Raw genomic sequence first — 14,657 nt, 5'->3', positions numbered from 1 at the left:
GTAGGTTGTATGATTTAAACTGACTATAAAGTTATACACCAAACAAACCTAAGATGTTAACCAAAGGAGAAACTGAGGGTATATGGGGTATACTGGCACTCTGTACTAGCTTCACAATTTTCCTGTAACTTTAAAACTGCTCTAAAATAAAAAAGTTATCCTTTTAAAGTTGCTTGGCAACAAGCCTAGATTATAAACTCCTTGAGGGCAGGCCTCATGTTCTCCCTCATATTTGTTTACATAAAACCTACAACAATACTTCACACAAAGTGCCCAATAAGCATTGAAATATAAAAAGAAACTGGTTATGTAGATTTCAGATTAGTACAGACACAGTCTCTAACACTCTTCTCAGAACTGTGAAATAAGCTTCGCTGTATGTAAAGGTAAAGGCCAACCGGGCTTGATGAAATCACTGGTCATCAAGGAATGAGATCATGGAGCAGGCTGTAAAAAGATGCATCAGAAGAGGCGTGAAAGGGACCAGAAAGGGGACATGTAGTTTGTACAGGCATATTTCATCATTTTTTTGCATATTTGAAAAATGGAAAAAAAATGTATTCATGATTCTCAGTGGGGATAAGGATGGATGTTGAAGGAGTGTATATGGTGTTCATATGTACAAGTATGGGCACATATCCAAAACTGGTTGGAAATTTTGATGTTATTTGCATGGATTTTTAAAGTTTGAAAAACATTTGATTATTCAGTTCCCCATTAAAATCACTTTATTATTTAAAAAATTAATTGTTAACTTCACTGTCTCCAGATCTACTGATCATCTCTAAACTGCTTGCTATGGTCTGAATGTCAGTGTCCCCCCAAAAAATTCATATGTTGAAATTCTACCCCCACAAGGTTGGTAGGATGGGATTAAGAAATAGGGCCTTTGGGAAGTGATGAGGGAGAAGACCTCATGAATAAGACTACTGCTCTTGTAAAATAGGCCCAAGGAGGTTCATCCACCCCTTCTGCCATATGAGGCTGCAATAAGAAAATATCTTTAATAAACAAGGATATGAAACCTGGAAGCAGGTCTTCACCAGACAGTGAATCTGCCAGTCCGTAATCTTGGACTTCCCAACCTGCAGAACTGTGAGAAGTAAATTTCTGTGGTTTATAAACTACTCAGTAGAAGGTTATTTTGTTATAGAAGTCCAAACAAACAGACTAGGACAGTGTTTATATGATCCCAGTCCTAATGAATTAGTTTTATAAATGCTTAGGTAATGATTAAAGAATTATGCATAGAAAAAGTTACATTAAGAAGACATTCAAACAACTAAACATTGTCATATTTGTGTGGCAAGACCATGGATCACATTTCTTTCTCTTATTCCAGGAGGCAATTTGTATCTCTATGATGAAAATAAAAATAACATTTAAGATGTATTTAAGAGTCTATATAAAAAGGTTTTTTATAGTTGGCTTGTAATTTGAGCAATTAATATTACAAATCTGTATGTGTAATAACATATATAATCAGATTTTTAAAAAGTGTTTAGAAAAGATTTCTTGATTTCTCCTCCATCTCTCCCTTCAAACCTGCTTCTTCCTTAGTTTTCTCTATCTTAGGATCACCATTCTCCTGTCTATTCAAGCCAAAATCATAAAAAAAATCATCATTTATCGAGCCTTTTCCCTCACTTTCCTGTAAGCAGTTCATCAACAACTACTGTCAACTCTACCTGTAAAATATATCCTGAATCCACCCATTTCTCTTCATCTCTACTGTCACCACTTCAGTTTGAACCAATGTTTTACAAACTGTAAATTGCCACTCATTGCTGAGTTATCAAATCAGTTTTGTGGGTGACAACCAGCATTTCTTTCTTTTACAGTGAAAGTGAACAGAAAAATTCAGAGGGCGTCATTCACGGTAAGGGTATTGTCTCATTAAATTTTTGCTTATGTATATATGTTGATGTGTGGAGTCACCACACAAAATATGTTTCCTCCTTTGGGTTATGGAACAAAATGTTTGAAACCCTAGATTTAGGCCCACATCATTTCTCAGTTGGACTGCTTAAAACCTGGAATGCTTCTTCTTGGCACAATAAGAAGCCAAATACTTTACAATGGTCTAACGACCCAGCATAGTCTTATGCCTCCTTCCTCTCCGACCACATCTTCATCTCTCGTCCTCCTCACTCATGCTCCAGTCACACTGCCTCCTTTTCACTGAACACACCAGTCTGCCCACCTCCAGGACACTGTACTTGCTATTTCCTCTGCATAGATTGTTCTTCACAATACTTGCAGATGCCTCCTGCCTGGTCTTAGCACAAGTGCCATCTCCACAAAGTAACCTCTTGAAAATGTCCCCAATTTCCATTTTCTTCTATTTATTTCATGTTACTTATTATTATATGGAATTATGTTTATTTCTTTTTTCAGACATCTTTACTCCCCATCTCTCTTTGCTACAATATTTAAGTTCTAAGAGAGCAAAGTCTTCCTTGTCTGCCTCCTTCACTGATAAATATTCAGAGCCTAAAATAAAGCCTGGTAAATAGTGCATACTGAATAAATATTTACTTTTTATTTTTTATTATTGAATCAATATTTTTTGATTGACTTCCTGTCTGGTGACGTACTAAATGTGAAACACTATGCCAGACCTACGGGTTGAAGATGAAAGACACACGCCACACAGAATCACCTGATTTGCTTTCCCTTGTTCCTTATCTCTGTCTTAGTCCATTTGGGCTGCTATCATAAACTATCATCAAGTGGGTGCTCATAAATAATAGAAATAAGGGACAGAAATTTTTTGCAGTTCTGGAGGTTGACAAGTCCAGCATCAAACCTCCGGCCAATCTGTTGTCTGAGGACTCACTTCCTGGTTCACAGACAGCTGTCTTCTCACTGTAACCCCACAGCGCAAAGGAGTGAGGGATCTCTCTAATACAAACATTCAGTTAATTGCAACCTCTATTCCCTTCCAGAATCTAAGCTCCCTGTGGGCAAAGACCCTGACAGTTTTGTTCACCGTTTATACCCTTTCCCTTGCATGGTGCCTGGTACCTAGAGTGTTAATTTTTTTTTTTTTTTTAAGTGAATGACATCTTGAATTTGTGGTGGCCCCAATACACAGAGCTGAATAATGTTCCAGCAGGTCTCTGTTACCTGGGTTAAGTGTAGAAAATGTAAACATTTGGTTTGATCTAGGGTAAGGATATTTAGGAGTTGAAGCTAATGGCTAGAAAGTCATGAAAGGGGTAGACAATGGAATGTAGACTTCTGGCTTCACTTCTTAAACAAACAGCTTAGATTCCTTTTTAAAAAAAATGGTTCAGGCGAGGCGTGGTTGCTCACGTCTGTAATCCCAGCATTCTGGGAGACCGACGCGGGTGAATCACCTGAGGTCAGGAGTTTAACACCAGCCTGGCCAACACGGTGAAACCCCGTCCCTACTAAAAATACAAAAATTAGTCGGACATGGTGGTGGATGCCTGTAATCCCAGCTACTCGGGAGGCTGAGGCACAAGAATCACTTGAACCCGGGAGGTGGAGGTTGCAGTGAGCCAAGATCATGCCACTGCACTCCAGCCTGGGCGACAGAGTAAGACTCCATTTAAAAACAAAAAAAAAAGAAAGAAAAAGAATGGTTCAAAGTTATATGTTTTCATTTAGAGTAGTAATTTTTAAAGAAAAAAAATTACAATACTATTACATCTATTTTCTCACTCCATTCTTTAGAATATAAATCCTAATTAGTATTTAGTTTTGCTTACTACAAAGCTTAGGAATCATCTACATTTTTCCCTAGAGCATGCAGATGTCTTACTTTCCTTCATGATATGGTGCCTTAGAACAGGGGTCCCCAAATACCAGGCCAGTTTGTGGCCTGTTGGGAACTGGACCACACAGCAGGAGATGAGTGGTGGGCCAATGAGCATTATCACTGGAGCTCTGCCTCCTGTCAGATCAGCAGGGCATTAGATTCTAATGGAAGCACCAACTCTACTGTGAACTGCGCACGTGAGGGATTTAGGCTGCATGCTCCTGATCAGAATCTAATGCCTGATGATCTCAGATGGAACAGTTTCATCCTGAAACCATCCTCCCTACCCTGTCCCGTGGAAAAATTGTCTTCCACGAAATTGGTCCCTGGTGCCAAAAAGGTTGCGAATTGCCACCTCAGAGAGTCAATTGTAAAACTCAGGAATGGATCTGCTACAGATAATTACCACCAATCAGCTAAAGACCAATAATGTTGCAGGAAACAAGTATACCAGCAAAGTCACAGACAATAAACATTGTCATAATAATGTCCCCATCTGATTTCATCCTGGCCTTGACTCTCCACAAAGCCCACCAAATAATCCCAGCAGCGTACACATAGAGTCACAAAGAACACAGAAATATTATAGAAAGTCCTGAACTCATGGCAAGTCCTAACACTGAGTCAATCAAGGTAATTGACCCATTAGTGATGGACTGGCTTCTCACAATAGAGGATTCAGATTGGTTTTGGTGAGAGGGGACTAAATAACTTACCATTTACATTTCTGTTAATCATCTATTTTCCTTTCTGATTATTATATTTAATTGTGGGAAACAAAGAAACTGAGTTCTATATTTGGATACCATGATGAAAATGTTTACATCTTTTAAAGATTAACACCAGGAAGAATATTACAAAATTCAACTTGGCTGCAAGTACAGTGGGAAAGTACATCATTAAAACTTTATCTCTTTCCCCTAAGAATGTTGAAGCACTCAGCAGATATTTATACTTAGCCTTTTTGGCTAGGTTCATTGATTGCAACTGATACTGTCTCCTCTTGCAAGTGAGGCAGATGGAGTCATAAACAAGTGGCCTCATTCAAGGGCATACAGTCACAATCAAAATTGGAATTTAGACGGCCTCCAAAAACTTACACACTTGAACTAGTATCCTGGAATTGCTGTCTGATAGGAATTTGCTCATACCCTACCATACCCTGGGCTACATGCCCTAACCTTGATTCTAATTACCGTTTTTGTTTTTGTTGTTGTTTTGAGATGGAGTCTCACTCTGTCACCCAGGCTGGAATGCAGTGCTGTGATCTCGGCTCACTGCAACCTCTGCCTCCCGGGTTCAAGCAATTCTCCTGCCTCAGCCTCCCGAATAGCTGGGATTACAGGTGCATGATGCCACACCCGGCTGATTTCTTGTGTTTTACTAGAGACAGGGTTTCACCGTGTTGCCCAGGTTGGTCGCGAACTCCTGAGTTCAGGCAATCCGCCCGCCTCAGCCTCCCAAAGTGCTGCTATTACAGGCATGAGCCACCGTGCCCAGCCCATAATTACTGAATGGTGGAATCTGAAAGAAAAGTGGCCTTCAATTCAACCAGTTCAACTTCTCGCTTTCCAGATCAAAAAACAAAAGCCAGTAAGGTGACAGCACTTGCCTAAAATGCTTACTAGGAGGTAATAGGGCCAGAACTGGAATCCAGGTTTCTAGAGTCCCAGATGAAAAGACTTTCTATGTGTCATCCAAAATATCAAAGTCTGTTCTAAAGCCTGTAGTTGGCTCTGCACCTACTAGTTGCCCCATTCAATGGGGGTGGGAGGAACTAATTTCTTTGACCTCTCAGCTGAGAGAAAACACAGCAGCTTGGCCGTGGCCCCACTTATACAGGACAGGATGTTCTGAGATCCAGGTTGCCAATCAAGAATGAGTTTATTTATCCTGGTTGTTCCAGGAATTCATGTGACAATTTAACAAGTACTCAGTAAATGTTAACATAATTTAATGAGGGCTTTATTCTCTCAACTCTATCTGAACATTTTTGTTACATTTTTAGTGAAAAAAAATAAGAACCAATTCCCTTACTATATGGTCTTGAGGATGAATAGAATGCAGATCAGAAAGAAAGGGCCTCTAGGCCAAATCACAGCAAATGCAAGTGCCTGGAGCTGGATGAGCATGGGGGCGACAGTGGCACTCTTCTGGGAGAACTTTCAGGGGTACCGTGAGGTTGAATAGATAGGGTAGGGCCATAGATATCATCAAGAACCTTAGATCTGGCTTAAGGAATTTAGACTTGGGAGTGGAGTACTGGAAGTTTTGAGCAGACCTGTGACAAAAATTTCAGATGGATTCTAAAGTGATGACTCCAAAGGTAGCATGTACAATGGAGTGGAGAGTGTGGATTTGAAGGCCAATTAAAAGACTGCATGGGGCCAGGCGCAGTGGCTCACACCTGTAATCCCAGCATTTTGGGAGATCGAGGCCAGCAGATCACTTGAGGGCAGGAGTTCGAGACCAGACTGGCCAACATGACAAAGCCCCATCTCTACTAAAAGTAACAAAAATAGCTGGGTGTAGTGGTGCGTGCCTGTAGTTCCAGCTACTTGTTGGTTGAGGCAGGAGAATCGCATGAACCCAGGAAGCAGAGATTGCAGTGAGCCGAGACTGCGCCAGTCAACTCCAGCCTGGGAGACAGAGTGAGACCCTGACTCAAACAACAAAAACAAACAAACGAACAAAAAAATAGCATGGTTGTCCAAGAGAGAATGTTTCAAAGTGCCTCTCCATTTCCCCTCTGAATTCATAAACTGAAACTGGGAGCCTAACACAGTCCCTGCAGCCTCCACCCCTGCTCCAGGATCCACAGCTGCTTCTGCTCCACTCTTTGAGCTTCTGCCCTTTCTTGCACCATCCGAAGACCACCTCATGCAGGGAGCCAATCCCACTGCAAGGCTGGGGTCTCCCCACTCCACGGTAGCCTCTAGCTAGAGGACTTCAGAGAAGGGCCTTATTCTTTAGGCCTCTTACTATCATCTCTGGACCTTTCTCAAGCTCCTTGACTTGACAGGGCTGAGCTGACCCCATGGGGAACAATGAGTCATGGAGTCAGCTCATTGGAACCTGAAAGGGTGGTGAGGAAACCTGGGTCAGTGACCACTCAGGAACCTGAAATATCCATATGCAAGGGATCAAGGCAAGACATTGCATCAGAAATCTGAAAAGTCATGAAAACCACAACTGTGTGGTACTTGGAGAGAGCTTTCTTTTTCTTCCAGATGCTCTCTGGGAGAAACTCTGCACAACACTGGCATTATGTTAAAAGTCACAGGCTCCACCACTCGTCCAATTACTATGCCTTCTCTTTTATCATTCATGGCAAATGACTGCAGCTCCCCACATTCTGGCATCACAACCCAGTGGCATCTGTCCCCTCTCCATTCCACAGCCTTATTCCTGAGTTAGGTTGTTTTTCTAAATCCCTTCACCTCTCTGTCTGATATTTATCAGGTCAGCGTCTTTATTTATCTTCCTTGTCCCAGGCCACCATCAGGATTAACTACATTGCAGGTCCTTGGCCAGTTTCTCCATCGCTTAACCTCTTCTGTACTCTCATTCATCTAATTTGACACTGAGAATCTTCCTTGAATGTCATTTAAATCATATTACTAAGCCTTCAAAGCTACACTTGTTCCTTCCTAATTGCCTCGTTTCAAACTAAAGCTCTTGCTAATAGGATGGGAGAGTTGGAAGGAACATCAGAGATTATTTTACAGATAACAAAACTAAGACTCAGATTAAGATGCTTCTTCATGGTTGCTGTAGGTTTTTAGGCGCCTCACTCTTTCCAAGTTGCTCTTTTCTAATTGACCATTCAAACAAAATTCTACCCTCTTGCACCTCATCCATTCATACATCCTTTCTGTCCCCAACAGTGTACTTTATATATGTATTTACATGTGTATATATGTACTTTATATATGTATATGTATGTACCCACCTACATACATCTAGAGAAGCATATATAATGAATATGTATGTATTCCATTTTAACACAGAAGTCATAAAACTTTTCTTTTTCCTTAGAGACAGGGTCTTGCTATGTAGCTCAGGCTGAACTGAAACTCCTGGGCTCAAGTGATGCTCCCACCTCAGCCTCCCCAAGTAACAGGGACTACAGGCATGTGCTACCATGCCTGTCTCTGAGAAAAGTTGTAACTTCTTATACTTTTGATACCATGTACAGGAATTTTACTATATTCATTTTTTTCCCTGATAAGTTCCTGTCACCCAAAATGCAATGTATATCAACATAACATTTTCTTATTTTTTCTGTTCTCCGAAGTCCCTTCCTCTTTCCTTGGTGTCATTCTTTCCAAATTTCCATCTTTCCATCTTTTATCCTCAACAGAAATACAGCCCATCATCCAGCCTATCATCCCTATTGCCTTTCCTTTTCTGTACAAATCCCTTTTGAAAGTTCTCCACAGGTAATTTCTGCTGAAATAATCCATGATCTGGTAAGATGACAAGACTAGATATGGTAATTGAATTTAGTCAGAGGTAGGTGAAAAGAGAAAGGGACTATGTAGCAATGGCAGGGAGGATCTAGGAGCACTGTGCCAAAAATGACAATGGGCACAGCTACACAAGCAGAGGGTGGTGTGTACCACCCTTAGATGAAGAGTCCAATTTGGGGGGAGCATCTAGGAACATCTGTCAGAAGAGCAGTTACTAGCATAGGGAACAGTTACAAATTTGTCAAATCACTTGTTTTGTGCATGCTGAAGGACCATCAAAAAGGAGGGAAAGCAGTAAGTAGACTTTTAGAAAAAGACCAGAGGATAGAAGAACAAAACATGGATCATGTCTGAAACATCGTGAGGTGTGACAGAGACCCCATTTACACTTGCTTCTAGTAGCTCTGAATACTTGTAATATCACCTGTGGCCTATCTCCACTGACAGCTGTGACTGCTATTTTCATTCTGAAATTCAGCTGTTCCTTTGCCAGTCTGGACACAACATTTTAGGCATGTTCTGAAGCATGATTCATGGTACTCTCCATAGGCCAAACCTCTTCAGTATTCTATTTAATTAGTGCTCTGCTTCCTGACCTGCTGGATATTCTCAAACCAAGATGCAGCATTAAGACCACAGGCAATTTGAGAAGGTAGGAATTCCAGCCAAGACATTTGGCAAAAAGCACTAGAGACCACATGAGAGGCCCTAGGGACAAAGGTAAGGAGATTAAAAACACAACTGCCAAAGTTTTACTTAATCTAAAAGAACATATCGATTAGACAGCACCATTCCTTTCATTAACAAGCATGACTAAAATGTTTGCAACTCCTGCTGGTCTGCTACCAAGCTGGGACCTCAGTGGGGAGAAAGGGAGGGAAGGAAATAAGCAAGCTCCACCAGGATCCTGAGGAATAAAAATTTACCTTGAGGATTAAGGTGCTAGAAGAGATTATTTGATTTGCAGAACATAATTTTATCATTAATCTACTCATTAATTACTACTAAAGTATACACCTTGCAGACAAACTTTTGCACTAAATAATTGTGATTTTATTGGTTTTTTTTTTCCACAAAATACAAAGCTTTGCACCACATTGTGGTAGTGTTCTAGCACAAGAAAATCCCAAGGTTTTCATGGAGGGGAAGGGGAGAGGGGGGTGATTTACAGGGTGTTCATTTTATCATTCTTAAAATGTTAATTAAAAATTTCATGACAAAGTATGTCAACCTTGTATAACATGCAGATTATTGCTTAGAACTTGCATATACTTTAAAATGGCACACATAAAGTACACAAACATTTCAAAATTTTAATGGAAATAACTTGGACATTTATTATCCCTCCAAATAAAACAACCAGGAAACAAAATAAAGAATGCTAAGTTGCTATTTTAAGTACTGATAAGTCCTAGTAACACTGATTCATAAATTATCTAGTCTTACATTTTGTAAATAAAAGTTCTTCAGCCTTATGGAAATAAATTAGAAGGTATGTTCTCAAAATATTATTGTGTATTTTGACAGACTTCTAAAAATCTTTGACAATTATATATTACACATTCTCAGAAAAAAAAGTATATATCTATGTATCTATATATATATATCACTATAGCTCTATTTACTGCTTTCCAAGTAGCTTTTTCAAATAAAATCTAAAAGTCATTATTATTACAAATTCTAATACCAAAAAATCTCATAACTTATCCTATTTACAAGTTACTGAGAGTGTTATGTACACAAAATTCCTTAAGTAAAAAGTAGACCCAGTCATACCAGAAACAAACCAAGCAGGAAAGAGAAAAACAGAGCACATTCTATATACAGCTATACCATTAGGCTTGTTAAGTAGCAAATAACCCTAATGTACACTTAATTACAGAAAGAATTACATAAAGATATAAAGAAAAAATATACAGAGGATGTTTAACGAGTTTTCAGCCAGAGGTACTGTACTTATAAATCTTTGAGATTTAGAAATATTTCTGGTTTTGGTCTTATGTATAGGGCCTGATGTGTCCACTGCTTAGAGTGAATAAGTGTAAACATTTTCAATGCAAACAAACCAATCTTTAGGAGCTGCTTTCAGTTCTTCGCTGCTATCCAAAATATATTCCAATAAAGGTATGAATTATTATCAAAACTAGAAGCTGGCCTAGTATGGCCTAGAAAGGGGTAGGGTTCAAGTCCTTGGATGTTGTACTTTGGAAAACACCAAGTAATGCAGTTGCTGATAAATTTCAAAGAAACATTACCCTAATAGCAAAGTTTCCCTAACGAGCAGGACTCTAAAATAATTTTGCCACAAGCCAACACCCACCCTCTCATAACAATTCCTCTGTGCTCCTGTCATGGGGTCTAAAAAGAACATTTAGATAATTTACAAGCCTATAATAAATCTTCAGCTGAAACACATTACAAAGCTCTGATTGTTAAACCAGTTTGAGAAAGAGATGACAGATGTCTCTTAATAAAACCATAACATTATTAGCTTTGCCTCATGTTTTAAACAGGTATTATTAAATGCTGAATGGCTTCCTGTAGTCTCTTAATAAGTCATGATTTATCTGAGCTCCACTTTAAACTTGACTACAATGCATTTTTTCAATGAGAGAACCTATTTGTAAACTTTTAAATTTGCCGTAAAAGACTGGGAAGCTTACAGATACATGGGGAGGTCTCAAAAGTTGACAGTGAAAGGTGTTAGCATAAAAGAGGGAGATGCTGATGAAGTCATCTGGGGTATCAGGAGAAAGAGATGGAAGGACTCAAAGAGAAAACTTCTAGATTGAGGGAGGACTATCGCAGTGTTTAAGGGAAAAGCACTCTCAATGCCTCCTCTAACTCCCGATCCTCTAGCTTTTCATTTTCCTACACACCTCACATGTATTTTGCATCAGAGCTCACTTTCAGTAGCTTTAATGTATTTCAAGAAGCTGTGTTTAAGGTTGGGAAGGTCTATGTGCATCCAGAGACACAAGAAGGGTCTCGCTGTATGCCGGCTCACACCTGAGAAACGCTGTGCTACTCTTGATAAAATTATCTAAGTTCAACTTCTTATGGAATCTAAACACATAAAAATACATAAACTTTTATGAAATATTATTGATGATGTCAATACGTGAACTGTTCCATTTCAGCTAATAGACTAAACCACTTAAAGCCATTCAAATGCACATTTATTTAAATGTTTGGAATTAAGAGCAGCCTAGAAACAGAAAACGTGTTCAAATATTTATTTTAACAGCATCTTTTGGAACATGTTTATTTCCCTTAAAAAATGACACAGACAAAACATGTACACTGTAACAACACTTTCCCCTCTGTTTCTCCAGAAGAAAAATGTTTCTGCATGCCTGATAACAGATGGTGCAACCAATAGTAAACCTGGCTCTCGACACCAGTGAAGAACCATTCTCCAAATGCCCAGTGTGCCTCAGAGGAAGTATACAATTTAAAAGTTGACCCTGTAGCAAAAATTTTGAGTCAAATTATTAAAATTTAGAAAAGAAACTGGATTCAAATACTTACAAACTAGGCAGTTTTTAAAACTAGACCTTTAAGACAGTCCTGGGTCATCCATAATATATGAGAGTCACTCTTAGGGGTGGTAACAACATAACTATTATTTCACTTAACATAAGGCTAGTCCATGAAATAACAAAATCAAATAGTTGGGATAAAAATTTAATTCAACTTACTGTAGGGTATCAACACATATTTGAGCAGAAGTTAATTTCTTTGCACTCATATATAACTTCATTTTGAGTTTTACATAAATGCAAATAATCCTTTAAAAGACTTTAGACCTAAGAAGGCAAACTTTGTAAGTTAAAGCTTATAATTTTCAAATTTTCGCAAATAAAAATTTAATGCAGGATCTATGATCTTGCATGCTATTAGTTGGTTTTTATTCATTTTTAAGTTTCACAAGAACTTTTATTGTCTAGAATACTACACATTCAAAAAACATCTTTATAATTACAGGTTGTCATTTTTTTCTATAAAAATAGAACTGCTCAAAAATTTTTATCAATTTGCTTTTATTTTTCTATAAATATTTTAATAGAGTTGTTAAATATCAGAATGCCTGATAGAATCATTTAATCTGTGTAGTCAAAATACTGAATATTTAAAATGTCTAGCAAACGTTTTTCATTTAATAAATGAAAAATTCATTGTGTAGTAAATGATATGTTCTGTCTTCATTTGTATTTTAGGTAGGTGAATACAATCATAGAACAGCAAAGTGTACCTCCTGCAAAGGTCACACTTAAAGTAGCAGGGCAGTTTCTAGTGGCACTTCCATTCCACGTCTGTTGTATGAGGAAATATAGAAGCTACTTTAGGGTATTTAATCCAGATGTTGAATTAACTGTCATGTAGCCAGCATAAGATAAGGATTGTTGAATAAGGGAATCACAAACTTTAGTTCAAAATTTTGATATTTTAAATATGCTTATTTAGTGAGTGGCTATACCAGTGAAGGGTAACATTAATGAAAGTAAGAATGAAGTTTTAAGCATGGAATAGTAACTATAAAAACAAACTGCTACACAGAGACTCACTAATATTATAGCTTTATACTGTCTTCATTTTGATAGTGGGTTTAAAATCTGTGTTCAGAACTAGAGAAATATCCAGAGTCAAAAAATATTTATCTCAAGGTATCTTTCTAAAAGAAAGAATTTCCAAAATATTTTTATTATATAAATTTTTCAAAGCCACTTTTCCTGCAAAAAGTTAAGAACAAGATAAAATCACTTGCTTTCCTACCCCCCTCTAGTTAACCAGTACATATTTAAGCACCTATGGTGTTGACAGCATTAAATTTAGCAACAAATTATCAGTGTAATATTAGCTGCTTTAAAAATAACTATTATTTTACATTAATTCTTTCAAAAATAAATGTACCTAGTATAAGTCAATCAGTCTCGTTTTATCACTTAGTTATTGACTGAGATTTCAATCTTCTTTAAATGTTCTAAAACTTATCAGGCTCTATCTGCATTGAATAATCAAATCAAATCAAAAGTCTTGATTATATTCAGCTAGCATGAACAATGAAAGTGAGTCAAACATTCTCCTTCAAACCGCGAAACTGAATAGATTACATCTTTTGGCATGAGTTCAATTAATTTCAAGTATTCATCACTGGTAGAATTAAATTTCTTCCTTTCTCAGGTAAGAATAATCATTAAACTCAAGTCCTTAAAAAATAAATAAAGGCAATAATAGATAAATATATAATTCTATATTTGGATTGCAAGAATCAAAGTAAAAGCAAAACACATACACACACAACCAGAGTCGCCAGTCATCTATCTTCATATAATCAGACAATAATTTTGATGATAGAATACTTGGATTAAATTACCTTCTTTTTTTTCTGTGCTTTAAGACAGACAGAAATTCAAAGCATTAAAATGCCGACTAAGTAAGCACGGGTATGAATTGTGAGTAAAATATGAACACTGATTTTTTTGTAATAGTTTGGGTCTCATCAAGAAGAGGCCTATTTCAGGAGCATAATAAATACATATTGCATAAGACTTTGGTACTGATGGTGCTGGGTTCAGAACTCAGGGAAGATTTTGAAAGCAGAAAATATTTTTCACAGAAAAAAATGCAAGGAAAGCAGATAGGGATAATAAAGCTTTTTTTCTTAATGATTCCTCCTATTAGCCTAAATAGTCCTCTATCAACATGCATTTTTAGAAGAAGAAATTCATCTCTTAAGGACGTCTATAATCTGTCTTAAGCCTTACTATAAAATAAAAAAGCAATAATTTGATAAAATGCTAAAATAAAAATAAGACAGTGATATTTGAGAAATCTTAAAATGTGGGACGTATTCTCCATGACTAAACTAATTAAATATTCCCAAAGTGGTAAAATATTTCATCATTAATAGGTGATTGCATGTCTGAAATGAAAAATGTTGTTACTTCTGAATAGCCTGAGAAAAAGAACATGCCAACAATTTAGAAAGTAAACCCTACACAAGTGTTGGCAGCCATAGTAAGAAAAGAGTGCATACAACAAATGTTAAGAGCTATTTACAGATTTAAAAGCAGTTCCCATTCTTTCAGCAAAATTGGTGACATAAAACCATTTGTACCAGATTATCATAGTCATCTTTCACAGAGAAAAATACCAATGCAGTTAAGAGATTTCTCAAAAGATTCACCATTATATTGATCATTTTTATTTAAACCTTTAAGATTTTTATCCATGCTTATAAATAAGGCAAAAGAAAGGCAGAAAAGACATCTTGGGATGAAAACTTAATTTTAGTTTCTCTTTTTTTTTTTTTTTGAGACGGAGTCTTGTTCTGTCACTCAGGCTGGAGTGCAGTGGCACAATCTAGACATTTGTCATTTTCTCCTGTTGAGTTG

The sequence above is a fragment of the Colobus angolensis genome, unplaced genomic scaffold (genome assembly GCF_000951035.1).
Source record: "Colobus angolensis palliatus isolate OR3802 unplaced genomic scaffold, Cang.pa_1.0 Scaffold186, whole genome shotgun sequence".
Lineage (NCBI taxonomy): Eukaryota > Metazoa > Chordata > Mammalia > Primates > Cercopithecidae > Colobus > Colobus angolensis.
Note: the sequence above shows the minus strand (reverse complement) of the source record.